The sequence below is a fragment of the Felis catus genome, chromosome B3, assembly GCF_018350175.1.
Source record: "Felis catus isolate Fca126 chromosome B3, F.catus_Fca126_mat1.0, whole genome shotgun sequence".
NCBI classification, from domain to species: domain Eukaryota; kingdom Metazoa; phylum Chordata; class Mammalia; order Carnivora; family Felidae; genus Felis; species Felis catus.
Genome location: NC_058373.1, coordinates 53612016 through 53634589, shown reverse-complemented (window position 1 = coordinate 53634589; position 22574 = coordinate 53612016). Strand labels below are relative to the sequence as shown.

Sequence of the window (22574 nt, the reverse complement as noted above, 5' to 3'; positions counted from 1 at the left end):
TTTACTTGTGATGATTTGCTAAGAAATCCAACACACCGGTATGTTTTTAACAGAGGAGCTTAAGAATGACTTTCCTACGTGGCTTTCCCAAGTTGCTAACGTGCAAATTTTGGCTTCCTATATTTAGGAGTTGGTAATATCTGAGACAGCGCCAAGAGTTCAATCTAGGAGAGTTTACAAGCTTAAATGAAATCCATATTACTTTTTGATTTTGTGATTACTTCAGATAAGTAATTTATCTCCAGTTATCCTTTAGTGATATTGACGTGGTAAAGGCTTGTAAGTCTTTAACTTATTAAAACATTTTGCCTAAAACAGAAGCAAAGTAAGTGGCATAGGAGCCATATTGTTTTCTTTTGATGTAATGTTTTCAAGGCTTCAGTTGATAAAAACTTGTCAAGTTTTTGATATCATATGCTTTAACATTGAGTTGATTGGAGTAAACGTTGAACTAATGATTGTTACGGAATCCTTGCCCTCCTTGATCTGCCATAGAGCGCAGACAAGTAAATAGGAAACATCAGTAGTAAATGAGGGTAAACTGCTGAATACTGCGAGATCCCATACAGGAGAAATCCTTTACTCACCTGGGAGGGAGGACTGGGGAAGCAATTAGCTTTAATAAGGAATTGGGGAAGAGTCTTCCAGGCAGAGGATGCAATGCATGCAAAGTTAGGAGACAAACTTTGAAGAGAGTGTTGAGTAAAAAAGATAATGCTGTTTTAGGAGTGCCAAGAGATGTTCTTGAAGACGTTTAATCGTGAAGACCTTGAGTGGTATGTGCAGAGATTAGCTTTTGAGAGCAAAGAGGAACCCGTTAAGTAAAAGTGTCATAGAAATGGATTTGCATGGTAGGCAGATCAGACTTATGCAAAACTCAGAGGCATGGAAAACAGTTTGGAAAAAACAGTAATATGTGAGAGAGTAATGCCTTGGACGGAGATAGTGACAACTAGTGTAAAGAGTGTGGCCAAAGTAGTTATTGAGAGTTTGGTGATGTGGTTGAGCGGGTAAGGGAATGACAGAGGGAGATGTCAAAGATGACTCCCAGGTGTGTTGGGGGAGCAGTTGGAAAGATGGTCCTGTCTTCACTGAGATTAGAAACAGGGAAGAAGAGTAACACGTTGTAAGGTTCTGTTTTGACCTGGTTGAATTTGAAGTGTTTGTGAGACAGCCAAGCAGATATGTCTGGCAGGCAATTAGATACTCATTGAAGTTGTTTCATGAGCACCCTTCTGTAACTGGCACTGTTGTAAATACTGGAATATATTAAGCAGCAACAAAACCAACAAGGTTCCTGCTCCTGTTGCTAGTGCAAGGAACAGACCATAAATAAGTTTTACAAAAGGAAGGATAGTATCTTATAATATGCTCCATTAAGAAAATAAAAGGGTATTTGAATAAAGTGTTTCTCTAGGGGAGGGAACAGGCAAAATTTTGGAGGTTGATCAAGAAAAAGCTTCTTGGTTGATCAAGAGAAGGTATTCTCTGAGCTAAGACCTAAATGGGAATAAGGGCAGTATTTGAGACCAAAGGGAATAGCAGAGCAAAATCCTAAGGTGAGAAAGAGTTTGTTGTGCATAGCAAGGAGGTCAATGTAACAAGTTTAGAAAGCAAGAATGGTAGAAGTAGTCGGCTGCCTTGGTAAGTTTAAGTGTGGTAGAAGGCATCAAAGGGTTTTAGGAAAGGAGTAACATGGTTGGTAGCAATAGAGAAAAGGTGGATAATTTGAAGATATATTTGGTGATTAGACCTGACCTGTATTGCTAATGAGTTGACATGAGTGAGGGAACGGGAAGAATCCAGAGTTATTCTTAGGTTTGGGCATGATTATCTAGGCTAGCGCTGTCCAATATAAATATAAAACAAACCACATATGTGAGTTTATAGTAGCCAGACACATTAAAAAAGAAACCATTGCAGTTAATTTTAATTTAATTTTAATCCAGTATAGTCAAAATAGTATCATTTCATATGTGATCAATATTTAAAAATATTAAATGTTTTTAAATGTTTTGCAGTCTTTTTCTCATTACTAAGTATGTGTTCAAAATCTGGTGTGTATTTTATATTTAAACATACCTCAATACTTGATTCCATAAAATTTACAGTTGAAAAAGTAGATTAACATGCCCAGTCATTCTAAACATACTTAGAAGTTTTGCAGTATTTGAATTATGTATCATTTGTTATTTAATTTTAAATTAAAGATTAAAATTATAATTCCTAAATTAGTCACATTTTAAGTGCTCAATAGCCACATGGCTAGTAGCTACTATATTGGACAGTGCAGTCTAGTGGAAAATCAGAGTAAAAAAGTTGTGTGGAACCAGCCTGGAAGGCCTTGGATGCCATGTTAAAGGATAGGGATTTTATCTTAGATACAAGGGGAATAATAGATGGTTTTTGAGCTAGAGTGACTCAATGTTGTACTTAAGGCTAGAAAAAAACAGTAGGGGGCGCCTGTGTGGCTCAGTCAGTTAAGCGCCCAAAAGTTGGTTTTGGTTCAGGTGGTGATCTCAGGGTTTCCTGGGTTTAAGCCCCACATGAGGCTCTACAGTGCAGAGCCTACTTGGGATTTTCTCTCCCTCTCTCTCTCTGCCCCTCTCTGACTCGTGCTGTCTTGGTCTCTCTCAAAATAAATAAATAAACAAACTTTAAAAAAGAAAAAAAAAAAAACAGTAGGTGTCTAGCTGGTGACTCAGGAACAAGAGCAACCCTTCAGTTCAGTCCCACTTTCCAGGCTCTAACCTCAGCCCTTCAGATTCAGAAGTCTGATTTTTGTCAGTGCTCCAGAGCAGTGCTACCAAAGTATGGTCCACAGGGTAATGCCAGTCTGCAAACCCTTTGCTATTGTTCCTAGACAAGGCATTTACACAAAGTGAATAAGAATTTGGAAACTTACAGTAATTGAAGACTAGTTTTATGTCTGTGGATCTGTATTGTTTTATATGTCTTTGTTTAAATAGCTTTTTCTAGTAATTCATATTTAATAGAGGTACCTATGATCTTTCACCAGAGAGAAATTTTTTTTTTTGATGATGAGAGGTTTTGGGTTTTTTTTTCCCCCAGATATGCAAACTGTGTGTCCTCTATGCCATTAAGATCATCTTTTTTTCTCTTATGTTACTGTTAAATAATGCCTTTTTTTCTAGGTGTCAGTGAAAGCCAACTCCTTTCTTTTTATTTCATATCTTCACACTTCTGAATCACAGATTTAAGCGCACTGACCTGATCACATGTCACTTGGCCCTTGTCCACATAGTTATGCTCCCCCACTGTACTGTTTGTTGTTTGCAGACCTCTTTGATTCATTGGGTTTTCAGAATGACTTCAACTGTTAGGCATTTTTCTATATGAACAGGGTGATAAGGAGACTCTCCTTCTGCACCATCTGCCTCCTGAGCATGCTCCAGGGCCATCACCATCAGCCTCTGCATCTCCTGGTTGACCAGGTTTAATATAAATTCACAAATTTGATTACCCATATTTTTTCTTCTTATGGTCCCTCAGTTTGTTGTGCAACAGTTACCTAATCTTCACTGCACCACAGGTAATTTGTGAAGCCCTGCTCTAGAGGTACTGAGACAGAGTCACAAGAACCAAATTCCCAGATTACCTAAAACAAATGCTTTTTTTTTTTTAACTTTATAGTGAGAACTATAGCAGCTAAGAAAGGAATGGACATCTATCTGCTCATTTTCTCCCTCCATAGAGAAATGTAAGGCTACAAAGAAATAACCCAAATTTATAATAGCTACCACTTATTAAATGTTACTGTTTGCCAGCCACTGTGCAAAATCGGTTATATATCTTGTGTCACGTTTAACCCTCACAACAACACTAAAAAAAATAGATATTACTAACCCCATTTTTCCGGTAAGGTAACAGAGGCCAAAATAGTCTAAATAACTTGCCTAAAGTCACAAAGCTGATAAATGTTAGGCAGGATTCCAATACAGGTCTCATTTCAAAACCATTGTTTCTAGCAAATTCCCTAGCACAAAATAATTCTGTTTTGTTTTAGCGATAGTACATGAAGTTGACTACCTCCGAGAGAGTTCATTAGTGAATTTGGGCCAGAATAAGGGGAGTTGGTGGTATTCTAATGCCGCCAGACAAATGCGTTCAACAGTAGAAAAGTGTCTGCTCCTATTTAGAATTTATAGTTTTCCACAAATCAATTTAAAAAAAGACAGCCCAGGGCACCTGGATGGCTCCATCAGTTAAGCGTCCAACTCTTGATTTTGGCTCAGGTCAGAATCTCATGGTTTGTGAGATCGAGGCCTGCATTGGGTTCTACACTGACAGCATGGAGCCTGCTTGAGATTCTCTCCCTTTGCCCCTCTCCCCTGCTTGTGCTCACTCTCTCTCAAAATTAATAAAAAAAACAAACAAACAAAAACAACCCAATAGTAAAGGGGGTAAAAGACTTGAACAATTTACCAGAGAGGGTATCTAAATGGCCAATAAACATGTAAAGGCACCCAACTTTTACAATCAGGGAAATGCAAATTAAAACCACAATGAACTACTGCTGCACATTCACAATAATGGCTACAATAGACACTACAGTAAATGCCAAATGTGGCCAAGAATTGGAACAAATGAAACTGTACATTGCTAGTTGGAATGTATATTGACATAGCCACTTTGGAAAGTTCAAAAACCAGACAAAACCAAACTAGATTTAAGGATTTATGTTTAGGTAGTAAAAACTATAAAAAGAAAGGAAATAGTATGCTTTGGGTAAGGCAGTAATATTTGGGAGGAGGGCACAAGGGAGCTTCTGGGGGTGCTGGCAACATTTGGTTTCTTGACCTAAGTGCTGGTTACGTGGGTATTCACTTTGTGATTCATTGTGCTATAGGTTCGGGGGTTGGTGACTTCTCAATATGTGTATTTTATATATATATATATATATATATATATATATATATATATATATATATACACACACACACACACATATAGATATATATCCACATGTATATATATATACACACATATATAAAACCATGATATATATATATATATATCATATATATATATATGGTTTTAAAAAATTTGTTGGGAGGAGTGCTTGGGTGGTTCAGTCGGTTGAACGTCTGACTTCAGCTCAGATCATGATCTAACAGTTAGTGAGTTCGAGTCCCACATCGGGCTCTGTGCTGACCGCGCAGAGCCTAGAGCCTGCTTTAGATGTGTCCCCCTTTCTGTCTCTCTGCCCCTCCCCTGCTCACACTCCCTCTCTGTCTCTCAAAAATAAACATTAAAAAAAATTTTTTTTTAATTTTGTTGGAATTAACAAGTAGGGAAAAAAACTTTTGTGGGCAATTCTGAGATACACATTACCAACTATCACTTCACTGACTGAGCCAGTCTTTTCATCTGTACATTATAAACGTGAAAGATAAGTTAGGCCTGAATTATGGGAGAGGCAGTGGTTTAAAAAAAAAACAAAAACAGAGAGACAGATGCAAAAACTACCACAGAACTTGAGGCAATATGGGAAGGTGAAAGACCATGGCAGTTGGAGTGAGGAGCCCCAAGTTCAAGTCTTAACTGGTTTCTAACCTAGACTCTAACCACTCTAGGCATGTGACCTGGGCGTATCTCCTAACTTCGGGTTTTGTACTCTGAAAACAAGTTCAGTATTGCTGGCAGAAAATTAGAAGTTATTCACATCAAGGTAGTAATTGAAGCTATGGGAGTGAATGAGATCATTTGGAGACAATATAGAAAAAAGAGAAGTAAAGAGGAGAGGAAATCAGCATTTAACCTGCATACCGTTTGCTCTACGTGTGTTATCATTTATTCCTCTCAGATTCCAAGGTAGCCAATTTGTCCTTATTTGGTAGATTGACTATGGACTCACAGCAAAAATAAGTAGCATTGAGAACCAGTTTGACTCCAGTTTATATGGTGCACTATACAATTCCTGGATAGCTAACTGTTTTAGGAAGCCCATGGGGTGAATTTGAGTCAAGGAAAGTTAGGCCCTGAGAAAAGACATTTGGATTTTTGTGATTTGTGACCTGAAACCTATGTAACAGCACCTGCACTTGTTTGTTGTGCTACAATGAGCATGGATAATCCAGACAATCATTTGTGCCCCAGATCTCTGGCAATAAGAAAAAATGTCTAGGGTACCTGTGTGGCTCAGTCAGTTTTAAGCATCTGACTTCAGCTCAGGTCATGATCTCATGGTTCATGAGTTCAAGTCACACATGAGGTGAACAAGAGCACTGCTTAGGGTGAGCCCCATTTCTCTTTCTTCCTCTCTCTCTGCCCTCGCTCACTTGCACCCTCTCTCTAAAAGAGAAATAATATATCTAAAAATTAGTATAATGAAAACAAAGCCAATTATTAAGACCTAGCTAAACACTCTTTCCAGCCAAGTGCTTGAACAAGAAACAATAATAACTCACTATATGATATGACGTTTGCTGCTTTGTTCGCATACTACCTAGAACCATGAGTATCACTTGTGGTATGGGTAATTCACATTGGGAAACATTAGGATGTTATTTAATAGTGTTCACTGGTATTGTGCATTTTGGTCACCTGAAATTCTTAGGGAAAAGATCAAGATGGCTTTGTAAGCCAAGGTCACTAAAACTTGGAATGAAAGATAATTAAGACTGGTGGTGAACACATGTCTTTTGGAAAGCAGCAGTATCTACTCAAAATTGAGTAATCTATAATCAATAAGGAAGGCTTTCCCCTACTAGGTTTACTCTTAGGGTAGCATTTTAACATTAGAGAAAAGTAAGAGAAAGATGTTCTACCACAATACAATTACTGGTTTCTCCCTGCACGTTTTTAGATTTACAGAAGAATAATGTGCATTTTTGGCAGACTACTGAAGAATTTTAAATTGATTGCAGAAGCATGAAGTCTTCTGTCTTTATCTAACCCGTTTCTGAGTTGTAGACAAGACCTCCAGTAAGTAAGTGACATCCTTTAGTAAAATCAATGATCTCAGCATTCCCCAGAAGCACCAAGAACTTTGATTTCCAGGAACAGGTTAGGAGCAGCCACTTCACTCAACCTTATATTTTATATATTTTACATTTGGGAAACCTTATTTTCTCACTATATTTTAAGGCAGTGGACATTTAATAATTGTTGGTTATGGTTTCATATGATTTTAAAAATTATTTGAATCCATCCACTGGTGCAGAATACTTTTTAAACATCTTCACTGTCTTTCATTCATACAGTTCCCACCCTCAGAATAACCTCTGCTCTTACTTTTTTTATTTTTCCAGAATTTCTTCATGCCTATACATGTAAGAAAGAATATTATTCCCAATTTTTATGTAAAAGGGAGGCTGCCATATATATTTTTCTACACTTTGCACTTAAGACATCTGACTTTTTCATATGAATGCATAAGATACATATTTTTCTTACCTCTGCAGATTATTTAACCAGTCATCATCCAATTGAGAGACATAGAGTTTCTAAATTGTTATATTCTAATTAATGCTTGGACGAATATCTTTGTACACATACCTTCTTGTATATTTAAGTACATCTCATCTCTGTTCTCAGAGGAATTGCTCTGCAAAAGGGCATATGTGTATTTTTAATTTTGATAGGTTCAGCCATGTTGTCCTCCATGTACCGGATGTTTCTCCACAGCATTGTCAATAGATTAGAGTGGGAGCAAAGTTTTGGATTTTTCCCTGCCAACTTTTGAAGGACAGATTATTTCAAGTCCTACCTAATATTTTCAGGATCAACAACAAAATCATTTGGTTAAATTGAGAGAAATGGGGTTTGATTTTCAGAATTTCTTTAGGATACAGAAATTCTTTGCTGCAGCTCCTGCAGCTACACCCACAGCTAGTAAAAACATGGTTGCTTATGCAGTCATAGCAGCCAGCAAACCTGGAGAAGGGCCAAGGATGACTACAAGCAGCCCCATCTACACTTTTTTTTTTTTTTTTTTGGCAAATTTGCAAGCTTAGCAGGATTTAAAAAGATCCTTCAGCTTTTGTTTGAATTACAGAGAACCTAGGAAGAGAGGAAAAATTGTTCATTTCATGAAAAAATTCCCCTGATAGGAGCTAAAAAAGGACTTTTACTTAATTTTGCCTTGGTACTGAGGTGGCAAGTAGGGATATTAGGCTCTGGGTTCCACCTGCACTGGGGATTATATTAGGGCAGAAAGAAAAATTTCCAGGAATGATGATCTCAGTTTCTTAGAGCCAGAATAATTTAGGGAGAGAAAAGAAGTTAGATGTGGCATTCTAGCTTACTGACTTAAATTTGGTAGTCCTTTTATAAATGTGTAGGTGTGTTATGGACTGAATGTGTCCCCCCAAAATCCATGACCTCTAACCCCTAATGTGATAGTATTTGGAGATTATGCCTTTGGGAGGTAATTAGGGTTCAGTTCAATCCTGAGAGTGGAGTTCTCATGATGGGATTAGTAGTAACCTTATAAGAAGAGGAAGAAGAGCAAGAGAGATCTCTCAGCTTGGGCAAGAGGAAAGGCCATGTGAGGACACAATGAGGAAGCCATCTGCAAGCCAGGAAGAGAACTCTCACCAAATTAGCCAGCACTTTGATCTTGGACTTCTAGAACTGTGAGGAACAAATTTCTGCTGTTTAAACCACCCAGCCTAGAGTACTTTGTTATGGCAGCTTGACTTGAGTAAGACCATGTATTTCTGGTTTTCCACAGATTCATAAAGGTCCATTAAAACAAGTTGTCATAACTATTAATAGTGTCTTTCTTCACATTAACTACAACCAACGTATTGTTTGTGTTTCCTGCACAATTTGGAAATGATTACATCTTCACGCATGGCAAGTGACTATTGGGAGGTCTTTCAATTTAATACCCCTAAATTTTAATTTGCATCTCAGGAATGGCTTGGAATTTGGAGTCTTTCTCTTTCTTGAATTGAGCTATAGGAGTGCATGGGTGGTTGGTTAAGCCTGAGACTCCTGATTTCTACTCAGGTCATAATCTTGGTTGTGAGATCAAGCCCCACATCAGGCTCCATGCTGAGCATGGAGCCTGCTTAGGATTCTCTCTCTGCCTCTCCTGTGCTCCCACTCTCTTTCTCTCAAAATAAATAAACATAAAAAAAGAGGTATATAAATACAGTTATAAATTCATTAACTAAATGGACTATGTGTGTTGCACACTGGTGATTAGATATTTGATGGTACCAAGGAATCATGCTACTTTTGTTGAGTTGCAATGTTTTGTTATGATTAAGTTTTTTAAACAATCTCTTTTTAAAAAGTTTTAATGTTAATTTTTGAGAGAGTGTGAGCAGGGGAGGGGCAGAGAGAGATTGGGACTGAAATCTGAAGCGGGCTCTGTGCTGACAGCAGAGAGCTCTATGCGGGGCTTGAACTCGTGAAGCCAAAAGTCAGACACAACTGACTGAGCCACCCAGGTGCCCCTAAACAAGAATCTTTTAGAGAGCTGTTGAAATTGAAGAGGAAATGATATTTTATCTAGGATTTGTTTCAAAATAATCTGGAGTGGCAACAGGGTATAAATTTTTGGCAATATCAAGGAAACAGAGGATGATAAGAAGCTGGATGATGGATATGTGAGGGTTCTTTATATATTTTTTTTCTTTATATGTTCTATACTAAAAAGATTAAAATAATTTTTGATTGTGTATAACTAGTGACTACAATTATGCTTTCATTTTCTTACCTTCTATTCTGGGTGATTCTGATAACTGCTGAAGTTAACATACAAAGAATTTTCAACTTAAATGTCTTACCAAGCGTACAAATGAAAATGCTGGGCATTAGTACACATTGAAATTTACCATGCATTTATTTAGCAACTATTAAATGTATTCAAGTAGATTTTCTCATTTAATCTCTGCAAAAGTAGGTGCTATCCCCATTTTACAAAGGAGAAAATACAGACTCTAGATAAGTGATACACAGATAGAAAATAGAATTCAGATTTTTTTCCCCCAGTTGGTCTGCCTCCCAAGATCCATGTTTTATTTCTACTATGCCATACTGCTTTTCAGACATGACCAACTACCCTTTCTTCCATGCTGTTTTTTCTTTCAGGAGTGAAAGCCTGGCACAACAGGTAAACAATCTCACGTGTGAAAATGTGAAAGATTTTGGAGGTCTCGTTGTCCTCTCCTTTCCTGTTAAGTCAACTACGGTCCCAAGACAAGAGTTAAAGGTGTACTATACCTTAAGGAAACCATGAAAACTGAATTGATAAAATTCTAGACCTAACTCACCAAGCTTTGGTTCTCCAAGAATTCTTTTGACCATTATTACGTGTATTTGTGTTGGTTACTGTTCAAGATACGGAACTGGTCCTCTCATCTTACTTTCAGAACATAAATTAAGAGCTCAACCTTGATGGCTTTATGCTAACCTTGAGGACATTACACTAAGTAAAATAACTCAGAAAAAAGCAAATACTGTATGACCTCACATATACCAAATCTAAAAAAAACAACCTCAGGAGCAGTTGGATGGCTCAGTCAATAGAGCATGTGACTCTTGATCTTAGGGTCGTGAGTTTGAGCCCCACATTGGGTGTGGAGCCTACTTAAAAGAAGAAAAGATTTTTTTTTTCATCAACCGTATAGAAACAGATTTATGGTTGCCAGGGTTGGGGTGGGGAGAAGGCAGGGGAATGGGGGAAGGTTGTCAAAGGGCACAAACTTCTCGTTATAAGATGAACAAGTTCTGGTGATCTAAAGTACAGCATAGTGACTGTAACTACTGTATTCTTAAAAGTTACTAAAAGAGTAGATCTTAAAAGTTCTCACCACAAAAAAAAAATGTAGGATGATGGATGTGTTTGTTAACTGTCCTTATTGTAATAATTTCTCAGTATGTATGTATATCAAACCATATTGTACACCTTAAACTTACACAATCTTATATGGCAGTTATATCTCAGAAAAGTGGAGGAGTGGGGTGGGGCTTAATCCTGACACACTTAACCGTGTCCTTCCTCCTGCAGCCCACTCTACTCTGTCGACTACATCCCCTCAATTAAAAGCCATACCAGTGCAGCTCAGGAAATGGAGTAAGTGCAAAGCAGAAACATCGCCCAGCTAACACTGAGCAGCCAGTCCTTTCTTTCTCTTCCCAAAGACCTGCCACGTTTGCAATATAAGGAGGCTTGGGACTTTTCCCTACTCCTAAGCTGGTCATAACAATGGAACTTTAAAAATGCTTATGTATAGTGTGGCAGAGCTTCACAAATCTCCACCCAGATTTTATAAGCGCTATTGGTTAAAGCAAGACTTGAATCCAAGAAAAGGATCTATTCATTGAGGCCTTACATGGGATTGGGTATTTTTATTCCTCCTCACCCATCTCTCCCTCCAAATAAGAAGCACCATACTTTGGTAAGTCTAGACTCAACTATGCTTAAAACAATTCCTCACTGACTAGACTGCAGAGTGGGTCATATGGGATAGACCTAAAGCTCCTTGGTGCACTTGCCTTGCCCCTGGATTCCTGCATCTCCAGGCCAAGGAAAGATAAAATGAAGAGTTAATAACAGCACAAACTCCACACTTTTATCTGGAGATATTCTTTGATGAAGCAAAAAAGGAATTATTAGTGAAGTTATATCACATTTGATTATATATTAAAACAAGTTTAATACTTGATCCCAAAGAGAAAAAAAAAAAAAAACCCAGGAAATGAGAAATAGAGAGCTTTAAGTTTGAGCAAGAGAATACCTACAGGGTACTTAAGGGCGTAAACTTCAAAATGCTTCTGGTATGGCTTCTGCCCTTTGAGAAGGCTTTCATTAAGATGGAAAGCTGAAAGTTGCCTTTTCCCCTTTGCTAACCCAACTCTCCTTGGCAGTAGGCAACAATACGTGGGGTAATATATTATTTACTAAAATGGTGAAACCCAAAGTTTTGGGTTAAATTTAGATTTTTGTGCTAAAAACTGGTTTGTCCTTTTGCCAACTGCATGCACTTTGCTTGCATACAGGACCTATAAGAAGGAACTTGAGTATCCCACTTCCCTTTAAGCTCTTCAGATGAAATTGTTTTACTTTCCTCTCCCCAACTTCTTTATCTTTACCAAGGTACCACTTTTCTCCAATAGTCCAGGCTCAAAACAGTCTTCATTTTTCTTTAGTTTTCCTTTCATAATTATAAACCTAATGCTGCAATTCAGCTGGACTTGGAGGAGAATAAGAAAAATATAGAACCAAAGAACTGCAGTGAGAGCACAAAGGTTATAGGATATAGTGAGCCAGGTGAGGGTGGCAAGGTGTTCTCTCGAGCTCAGAAGGAATGAGCTGGAGGTCAAGGTAAAACAAGTCAAATTTATTGGTGGTGTTGACAGCAATAGTGAGCTTCTTGGTGGTCCTGCCATTCCTGGACCCAAGCAGTCCATGGCATCCACAATGTTCATTCCCCCTCCCACTTAGCCAAAGACCACATTTGCCATCCAACCACTCGGTCTCGGCAGCATATATGAAAATCCGGGCACTGTTTTTGTTGGGTCCCGCATTTACCATGGACAAGATGCAAGGATCCATATGCTTCAGGATGAAACATCAAATTTCTCCCAGGTGAACTTGCCACCAGGGCCACTATGGTGTATGAAGTCACCACCCTGGCACATAGGCCCCAGGATAGTTCTATGAAATCAGGAAACTTTATAACCAAATCCTTTGTCTTCAGTGCTCAGAGCATGAAAGTTTTATGCTGTCTTTGAAACTTTGTCTGCAAACAGCTCAATGGAGAGCTGGCCCAAGGACTCACCATAGACAGCAATGTCAAAGAACACAGTGGAATTGACTGTGTCTGGGCTGCATTGGCATCTGCAAAGCCATACTTTAATTCTTCAGTTGAACTTGCTTGTCCTCCCTGGTAAGAAATCTCCTTTGTATTTATACATTTATCTTCACAGCAAGGACTTCACCCTAAGTAAGCCTTTGTCACTTTTCTTTCAGATTACTGAGTCTTGTTGCCCTCTGAATTTAACTTTTCCTTTCCATTCCCAGACTATTCTGTCTCACTGTCGCTGCAATTGTTCTCAAATACTGCTTTCATCTTGATACTCCTCTGAGCATTACCCTACAGAGTATCTGGTGGACCTCTAGGCTCATCCTTGATCTGGCCCCATCCAGCCCTAGGTTTGGGCAGCTCTGCAGTCAAGTATGATAGAATGTGAAAAATCCGTAGCATTGTTCCTGACACATAGCAGGCACTGTTAGCTTCTTTTCCCTCCTCTTACCAAGTTAGTCTCTTTACTGCCCCCAAACTACCAATAATCGTATGTGCCTCATAGATTATTCTCCCTCCAAAAAAATGTATTCACTCTAATTTTCTGCCTCTCCAAATCTAGCAAACATGAACAAATTCAAATTCTACCTTCAAATTTTAACACTATCTTTTAGGTCACAAGAGTAGTAACAAATAGAAACCATGCTTTGTTCTTGGCTAAGAAATTCAACATCATAAAAATATTGTTTCTATATTTAACATGTCAAAATACTAATGAGGGTTATTGAGGAGCAAAGGAAATGAGAGAAGGGGAGCCATCCAAGCTGATTATAAAGCTCATATGGGAAAAATATACACGCAAAAATAGCGAGAAAACCCTGACAAAGAAGAGTGGTAAGGAGACTGACATATGCTAGATATTAGTGCCTCAATAAGGGCGCTAATCTGCCCTCATAACCTAAACACGTCTCAGAGGACCCTCCTCCAAATGCCTATAATTTGGGGATTAGGTTTCAACATGAATTTTGGGGAAATACATTCAGTGTATAGTCCATCTACAGGGGAAAAAAATAATCTATAAGTACTGATAAGGAAACATCTCCAGCTTAATATATCATTAAGTTTAAAAAGGAAAGTGCTGAAAGTGTGTATAGTGTGCTGCCTTTTAATAAAGGAAGAAGATGTAAATATGTGTTTGTATTTTGAAAACCATCAAAGATCCCTGAGATTATAATAAAAGTGGTTACCCATAAAGGTTAGCCCATTGGACGGTGATGGGAGCAGAACTTTTCAATGTACCGATTGATAATTGTGGTGGTGGTGGGTTTTTTTTTTTTTTACCACATGAATTAAATGTATGTCCTTTAAAAAAGAGGGAGTCCCCCATCTAGAAATAAAACATAAAAATTAAGAGTTGGAAAAGCCTTCAGAGATCACTGAAAGTTTCCTCATTGTAAAAGTGAGAAAAGGAAGGAATACAAGGGGGAAATGTTCAATACAGGGTGACATAGCTAGTTTCTGAAAGAACGAGAATACAGGTCTCTTGATCAACACTTTTCCTTCTCTGTTTCTTTCTCTTCAGTCTCTTGATAGGTGCTGTCTGCCCTAGCCCTTGCTAATCTCCCTTTTTCCTAACTCACAGACGTCTTAGCTTGTTTGCTGATTATTTCATGTCTTAATTTCTTCTCATAAATGTTTACATCTTCAAAGTATATCTTTGTATTTTTGATAGCACTTCACACAGTGGCTCATAACTGCTTTGTTCATTTGTTCAATAATGTATTGAATGCTCACTAAATGACTGGCCCATTGGTAGGTTTCATGAATGCATAACTGTCAATTGGAATACTGGAAAAGGAAGTAGAAGTTTTAATCCTTGTTCTAAGCATTGAACATAAAAGCAATAAGGCCTCTAATTCAGTCACCTAAAGCCATATTTAAATTTACTTTGTTAATTATTTTTCTTTGAGTAGGGCCTAAGCAGGGGGCAACATATATCCTGCTGCTCATATGTAGGTGCTAGGTGGACAGACTATTGATCATCAATCCCAGTTTTAGGTAAACAGAGAAACTTTGGCCTGCCTGCTCTTAATAACCCATAGATTACCCTTCTAGGCCACTTATGGGATCACTATAGGTTTTCAGAAACCTTCTAGAAAAGACTCCCCAGCACTCTGTCTCCTATTTCTATCAACTGACTGCCCCATGCCAGTGTCTTGAAGGCAGGAACCATTTGTTCCTTTGTATTCCTCGCACCTGTTACAGTACCCAGCACATTTAATGTAACTGAACTGAACCGAACGTGTAGGGCCACGCACATGCTATACTTAAGATCCAAATGTGTCCTCTCCAATGTGTTTCCCACTAGAGTGAGTTTCGCCTGATTTCGAATCTTCTAATGTTTCTGATTCCCAGTTATAAATCCTGTAGCCTCTATTTCCTTACCCCACAACCATAACTACCATGTGGCCTCTATCCCTTCTGGGAATGTTTCTGTTCCCTAATCCTAAACCTAGTGGGAAGCAGTTATTTCCCTGGTTCTCCAGATAAAATTTGACAAGTTTATTTGTGTTCCTCAGGATTTCCTCAATACAAGGTTTGATATAACCCTGACCTTTGATTCTGGCAGATTGTACTCCCCCTTGGTTCAAGGGTTTCTCCAGTTGTTTCTCCAGAAACCTGAGTATATGGCATGAGGAGGAGGAAAAGAGCTTACACTTGAGTGTCTCACATGCCTGCTAAAGCACTTTGAGTCTTGTTTTCGTTATTTATAAATTTAGAATAATAGTGCTTATCTCATAATGTCATTATAGTGATTTGGAGATAAGTATGTGAAAATCCCTGGCATATAGTTACTGTTCTAGACACATCCCCCTTCTTCTCCATGAAGTGGTTTACGAATTAATGAAAAATCAAATGAATGGTTCCTGCAAGCAGCAATACTTACGTTATTCATAGAAACCTGAACTACCTGTTCCTGAAGACAGGGGTAAATCCCGTCTCAATAGCTTGTGTTGGCCTGTCTCTAACATTGTGCTCTTCAGGTGTGTCACAGTATGTCCTGATCAAAAGCCAAGTCTCGTTGTGCCAATGATGTAGGTAAGTAATGGTTCCTCTTACTAGGCTCCATGAGGCCCTTGATATGATAAGGCAGAATCTCTGGCCTTTCAGTGATAACCATCTATCAGAGAATATAAGCTATCTACATAGATAACAATTACACATGGTAGAAAGTGATGCTATGACATGAGATGTATATAGAAAATGCTATGTCAGTTTAATGAGCAAAAATTACAGCTACAGATCAAAAATGGTTTGAGGGGCGCCTGGGTGGCTCATTTGGTTAAGAGTCCAACTCTTGATTTAGGCTCAGGTCATGATCCCACGGTTCATGGGTTCAAGCCCTGCATCAGGCTCTGTGCTATCAGCAATTCTATCTCTCTGCCCTTTCCCTGCTCATGCTCTCTTTTTCTCTCTCTCAATCAAAATAAATGAACTTTTAAAAAAGTGTTTTCAGTCATTCAGTCAATAGAGATTTATCATAGATGTCTCTGTGCAGGGTATTAGACTAGACACTGAGGATGTAAAAATTAAGATTATATTTGCTTTTGAGACTCAGTAGTTTAATGAGAAAATAATTGCAGTACTATGTAGTAGGGACTTTTGTTTTTATAATTGTATGTTCAATGTGCTTTGGAAACAGAGATCAAGAGTGATTAACTTAGTTTTACAGATAGTATAAGGAAGAAATTATGTTTGAGCTGTGTCTTGAAGTATAAAGAGGAGTTTACCAGATAGAGAAGATGGGAAAGGATATTCATTAGGAGTTGGCTTTTCACCTTGAAAAAGTGGGAAGAATTTCAACATTCAGAAGTGAGGGGAATCTAGAATTACATCAACAAAGTTACCAAAATAGAAGACATGAAGTGAAATTGTTCTTACTGTAGTGTGGGTGAAGAAGAATTAATGAATTTGATGCAGTTTGTGGTGGGATTTAATACAATGGGAAAAACTATTAAAGATCTTTAAATTAGGACACGATATGGTTAGAACCTTAAGAAGACTAATTCCAGTTTTGTACAGGATAGGTTGGATAAGGGCACATTAGGAACAAAGAGGGCAGTCAGACCATTAAAATAGCTAGGTGAGAGGGAAGGAGACCACGCAGAAGATGGCAAGAGGAATGGAAGGGAGAGGTCAAATGGGAGAAATGTTACAGACATGGGTGTAAGTTATTGGCAGCCTGAGTGTCTGAGAGCATGGTGTACTATTGACAGAAATAAACATAAAAGATAAGGCTTGGGGGAAGTGAAAAAATTCAGCTTGGACACACTAATTTTGAGAATCTGCAAGAGAGCAGTTTCCACCGATTGGTAGAAACAGTAGGCAAAGTGGTACAAGTTGTTAAGGAGAAATGGGAAGTGAGAAAATAGGGGCAGCAAATGTGACTACTTTTTTTGTGAAGTTTGGCAATGAAGGAGAAGCCTGAATGAGGAAAGGTTTGCAGTTTCCAGTGTATGATGGACTGAGGAGACTGAGATTGTAGAGTGAAAGGGAAAACAAAAGAGCAGACCAGAAACTGAAGGAGAAAGAGGAGGGCATAAATGAGGGAGCAAGGTCATGGTATTAGAGGTATTAGTGGAGGGAAAGATATGAAATACCTCTGTGACAAGAATTTCCAGGCATAAGAGATAATGAATCTCAGATTCTACTTCAGATGATCTCAAGGGTTTATTTTCCTGGGTGGAAAAATCTCACACTGTTTTATTTTTTTTTCCAGTCCCTTTGCAATTAAACTAATTTCTGACTAGCTTGCAGCATGGCCTAGTTAGTAAGAGACACTTTGCTGAAGTAGAGTGGGAGTTGTGTAATTGCTTTCCCTAGTATTCTTACTGCAGAGAGCTGCTTGTTCAACTACTTCAGATTTTATATCACAATACTCTGTGACTGGTTCTTCAAAAATAGCTCTTCAGTTTGGATAGATGTTGATTTTCACAACTTTCCCAACTCAGGAATTTTAAAATTCCAGAGTTGGAGTGCTTGAGTGGCTCAGTTAGTTAACTTGATTTTGGGCTCAGGTCACAATCGTATGGTTTGTGCGATCCAGCCCCGCATTGGGCTCTGCACTGTGAGCACAGAGCCTGCTTGGGATTCTTTCTCTCCCTGTCCCTCTGCTCCTCCCCCACTCACATGCATGTGCTGTCTGTCAAAATAAAATAAACATTAAAAAGAATAAATAAATAAATAAATAAATAAATAAATAAATAAATAAATAATCAGGAGTGAAACAATAAAGCCTCTAGAAGAAAATATATGAGAATAACTTCTTGACCAAAGATTTCTTAAATAGGACATAAAAAAATACTAACCATAAAGAGGGGTGGGGAATGTGATAGATTGGGACTATTAAACAATTATAAATTTTTCATCAAAAGATATCAATAAGACAAAAAAAAGCTGAGACAGAGGGAAAGATATTCTAAATATGTAAATAAAAAAGACTCATAGCCAAATTACATTAAAAAATGCCTACAATAAGAAAAAGATAGCTCCATCATAAAATGGGCACAGAATTTAAATAGGCATTTCCTAAAAGAGACTATACTATCCAAAGGACCAGTAAACATCTTGAAAGGTACTCAACTTCTTTAGTCACCAAAGAAATGTATATTAAAACCACAACAAGATATTTTAGTCATCAAAATGGCTAAAATGGAAAGAACAGAAAATATCAAGTGTTTGCAATATTTGGAGCAAATAAAACTCTCATACATGGCTGGTGAAATTATAAACTGCTACAACCACCTTGGAAAATTGGTTGTATCTACTAAAGCTGAACAAATGCATACTCTGTTACCCAACAATTCCAATTCTAGGTATATACCCAGCAGAAACTATTGGATTCTGTCCAAATGTTCTACAGTAGAATAAACAAATAATTGCAGTAAATTGTTATATTGTTGTATTACTCTACAATGAGAATTAACGAACCACAACTACACACAACAGTATGGACGAATTACACAACATGATGAGCAAAAGAGGCTGGTGACAAAAGAGTTCATACTGCAGAATCCATTTGTATACAATTGAAAAATAAGCAAAGATAATCTATTCTGTTTAGAAAAGAGGATAGTGGTTATTCTGGGTGTATGTATGAGGAGGGAGCAATGTAGTAACTGGACAGGGGAACAAGAGAGTTATCAAGGGGATACATAACATTATCTTTCTTGATCTGATAGTCATTATGCAGGTGCATTCAATTTGTAAAAACTCACTAAGATATACATTCATGATTTGTGCACTCTTCTGTATGCATGCAAGATTTTTTTTAAGTCAGAGGTCTAAAGTCTGTCAACCTTGTTTTCATATTAGGTTTAAATGAAGACAAGACCAAGATTGTAACTTACTAGCTTCTCTGTGATTTATCTATTAAAACTGTCCATGCTTCTCATTAGTTTCTACCTTCCAAATCTCTCACTGCCTAGTTCTTCACATTTGGGAACTCTTTAATGATTTCAACACAAGAGAATATTATACCAGGTTCTGTACTTTGTGGTCTTTGCTTCTGTGTTATAGAGCACAGGGTATCTCCCTTAAAACCCACAACACTGGGGAGCCTGGGTGGCTCAGTCGGTTAAGCGTCCGACTTCAGCTCAGGTCACGATCTCGCGGTCCGTGAGTTTGAGCCCCGCGTCGGGCTCTGGGCTGATGGCTCAGAGCCTGGAGCCTGCTTCTGATTCTGTGTCTCCCTCTCTCTCTGCCCCTCCCCGTTCATGCTCTGTCTCTCTCTGTCTCAAAAATAAATAAAAACGTTAAAAATTTTTTTTAAAAATCCACAACACTAATGAAATTGCTCAAATAACTAGATAGATAATAACCTCCATTTAGTTTGAAGTTCACAACTGTAAAGTCCAGCACCATTCTAATTATGGACATCTACATTTGGTCAGTACGTTGCCGCATTCTAGTCTTCGAACCACCTTGAAGACATTTGGACAATATCATCAAGTTCAAGAGGATGTGATGATAGTGAAAGGAGATTGAAGTCAGGAATTCCTTGTTTAGGGCAGCATCCTTGTTAATAAATTATTCACCATTCAAGAGTGATAATTATACAAAAATACCTTCAATATGGACATCTGAGTACTAGAGAAAACAAGAAATAAGAAAAAAATTAAATGAGAACTAAGTTTTTAAGAGTAAAAATAAGCCTAACATCATGGAGTTTTTGGTTTTTTTACAAAGTATAGTGCTGGTTCAGAAGATATGCAACTTTTTATTGGTATAGCATTTCACTCAAAATGTGATTTGGATAGAATTGATATTTTAAATAATGTTCCGTTCTGTAATTCAAGAATATGATATATCTTTTCATTTATTCTCCTATGTAAAGTTTTAAACATTTCTCATTCAGACCCAGCCCATTTCTTATTAGGTTAATTAATTTCTAAGTAAACGTAAGAGAAGACTTTGAAATTCCTGGGACTCTGTTCCCAAAGGAGCCCAAGTGGGCAGAGAGTGCGTCCTTTTTCCTCTTTAAATTGTGCACCTCCTAGTACAGTTCAGGGAGGAACAAGCTCTCCATATAACCTTAGATATATCTGTATTTTTTATTTTGATGGGGCAAAAGCAAGAAAGGAACATGTGGACGTGTTTTACCATTTTTGTGGTTGGGGTAAAAATACGAATATCTCCAATCAACCAATTTTCTCATTATTATTGCTCTTCTAATATTACCATTAGGTCCAGGGAACAGGGGTCATTGCTGTGTGCTCCATCCTGAAGAGGGCCCCATATTATCACATCCACAAAAAATAAATTATTAAAGTGCCTCTGACACCCAGGATCAGATGAAACCCTCAACAGCCAGTCCCATAATTAATCTCATTTAGTTCTCAGGAAAGTATTTCTCACCTGTCTCTGATATAAAGGCCACTTTGTTCAAATGCCACAAAGCAGGGTTTTCAAGACACTCCACACTTTAAAATTGAGGGCCCTGGGGCGCCTGGGTGGCGCAGTCGGTTAAGCGTCCGACTTCAGCCAGGTCACGATCTCGCGGTCCGTGAGTTCGAGCCCCGCGTCGGGCTCTGGGCTGATGGCTCAGAGCCTGGAGCCTGTTTCCGATTCTGTGTCTCCCTCTCTCTCTGCTCCTCCCCCGTTCATGCTCTGTCTCTCTCTGTCCCAAAAATAAATAAATGTTGAAAAAAAAATTAAAAAAATAAATAAATAAATAAAATAAAATAAAATTGAGGGCCCTAAAGAGCTTTTGTTTATGTTGGTTTTACCTATTGACATTCACTGAAATTTAAATTAAAACTGAAAAAATAAATAAGTTATTTAGAAACTTAACCAATTGCATGTTAATATAAATTATGTATTTTTATGAAAAATAATCACATTTTCCCAAACCAAAAAAAAAAAAAATTAAGAGTGACATCGTTTTACATTTTTTGCAGATCTCAATGTCTGGCTTAATAGAAGACAGATGGATTCTCATCTGCTTCTATATTCAATTTGTTAGAATATCACACACCATGCAGCCTCTGGAAAATTCCACTATACATTTGTAAGAAAATGAAAGGGAAAGCACAAATGATGTCTTAGCATTATTGTGAAAATAGTTTTGACCTTGTGGCCCCCCAAAACAGAATTGAGAACCTCCTGAGATCCCAGACCACAATTTGAGAACCACTATCACATAGGGTTGGCAATTTCACATGGTTCAATTTAGTATCCGCTCCTCCCTCAAGATGCTCATTGCCCGGGTGCCTGGGTGGCTCAGTAGGTTGGGTGTCTCACTTTGGCTCAGGTCATGATCTCACAGTTGGTTCGGTTTGTGAGTTTGAGCCCGCGTTGGGTTCTGTGCAGCCCAAAGCCTAAAGCCTGCTTCGAACTCTGTGTCTCCCTCTTTCTCTGTCCCTCCCCCACTCATGCTCTCTCTCTCAAAAATAAATAAACATTAAAAAAAAGATATTCATTGCCAATAAATCAAATAAATACATTTCTTTAAATATGGTATGATTGCATCTTAAAAATTGCCTTTTTTATACTTTCAGTAATGTCTGAGTAGTATGATACATATCTTCATCTTTTATCCAAAAAGATTTCTCAAATCAGAAAAATATGGCAGTGTAAGAGTGCTAAAGGACAAATGATACATGTGGGAAATTCAGGAAGAATGACTAATATACATATAAAAACATTTTTCACTTTGCTACTCAAAGAAACCCAAATAAAGCAACATTGGGTACTACTTTTTAATACTCAAAGTGACAAAATGTTGGGGTTTTTTGTTTTAAAAAATATGAACTCGGGGCGCCTGGATGGCGCAGTCGGTTAAGCGTCCGACTTCAGCCAGGTCACGATCTTGCGGTCCGTGAGTTTGAGCCCCGCGTCAGGCTCTGGGCTGATGGCTCAGAGCCTGGAGCCTGTTTCCGATTCTGTGTCTCCCTCTCTCTCTCTGCCCCTCCCCCGTTCATACTCTGTCTCTCTCTGTCCCAAAAATAAATAAACGTTGAAAAAAAAATAAAAAAAAAAATGAACTCATATCCTTCATCATCACATTTAATGTTACCATATTTTTGGGAGAATGAACAAAAGTCTAATGGGGTATGAACCCGTTCAACCTCACCAAAGGCAATTTGGTAACAGGTGTAAAAAAAGCTTGGGATTTGCTGTGCCATTTGTTGCAGAAATTTCATTCCTGAAAATTTATTCCAAGAAGTTTAATCATGGATGTGTACTAATAGTTATGTGACAAATACATAAGGATATGTATTTTTATACTCAGGGCTTTTTATAATATATAGTATGCATAGGGCTGCATATAGCCAAGGAAAGGAGAAC

At 38.0% G+C, this 22574-nt stretch overlaps 1 pseudogene; it reads left to right on the top strand.

Moving 5' to 3' along the window:
* FELCATV1R-PS9 (vomeronasal 1 receptor felCatV1R-ps9 pseudogene) lies at positions 3178 to 3750 on the top strand (annotated as a pseudogene).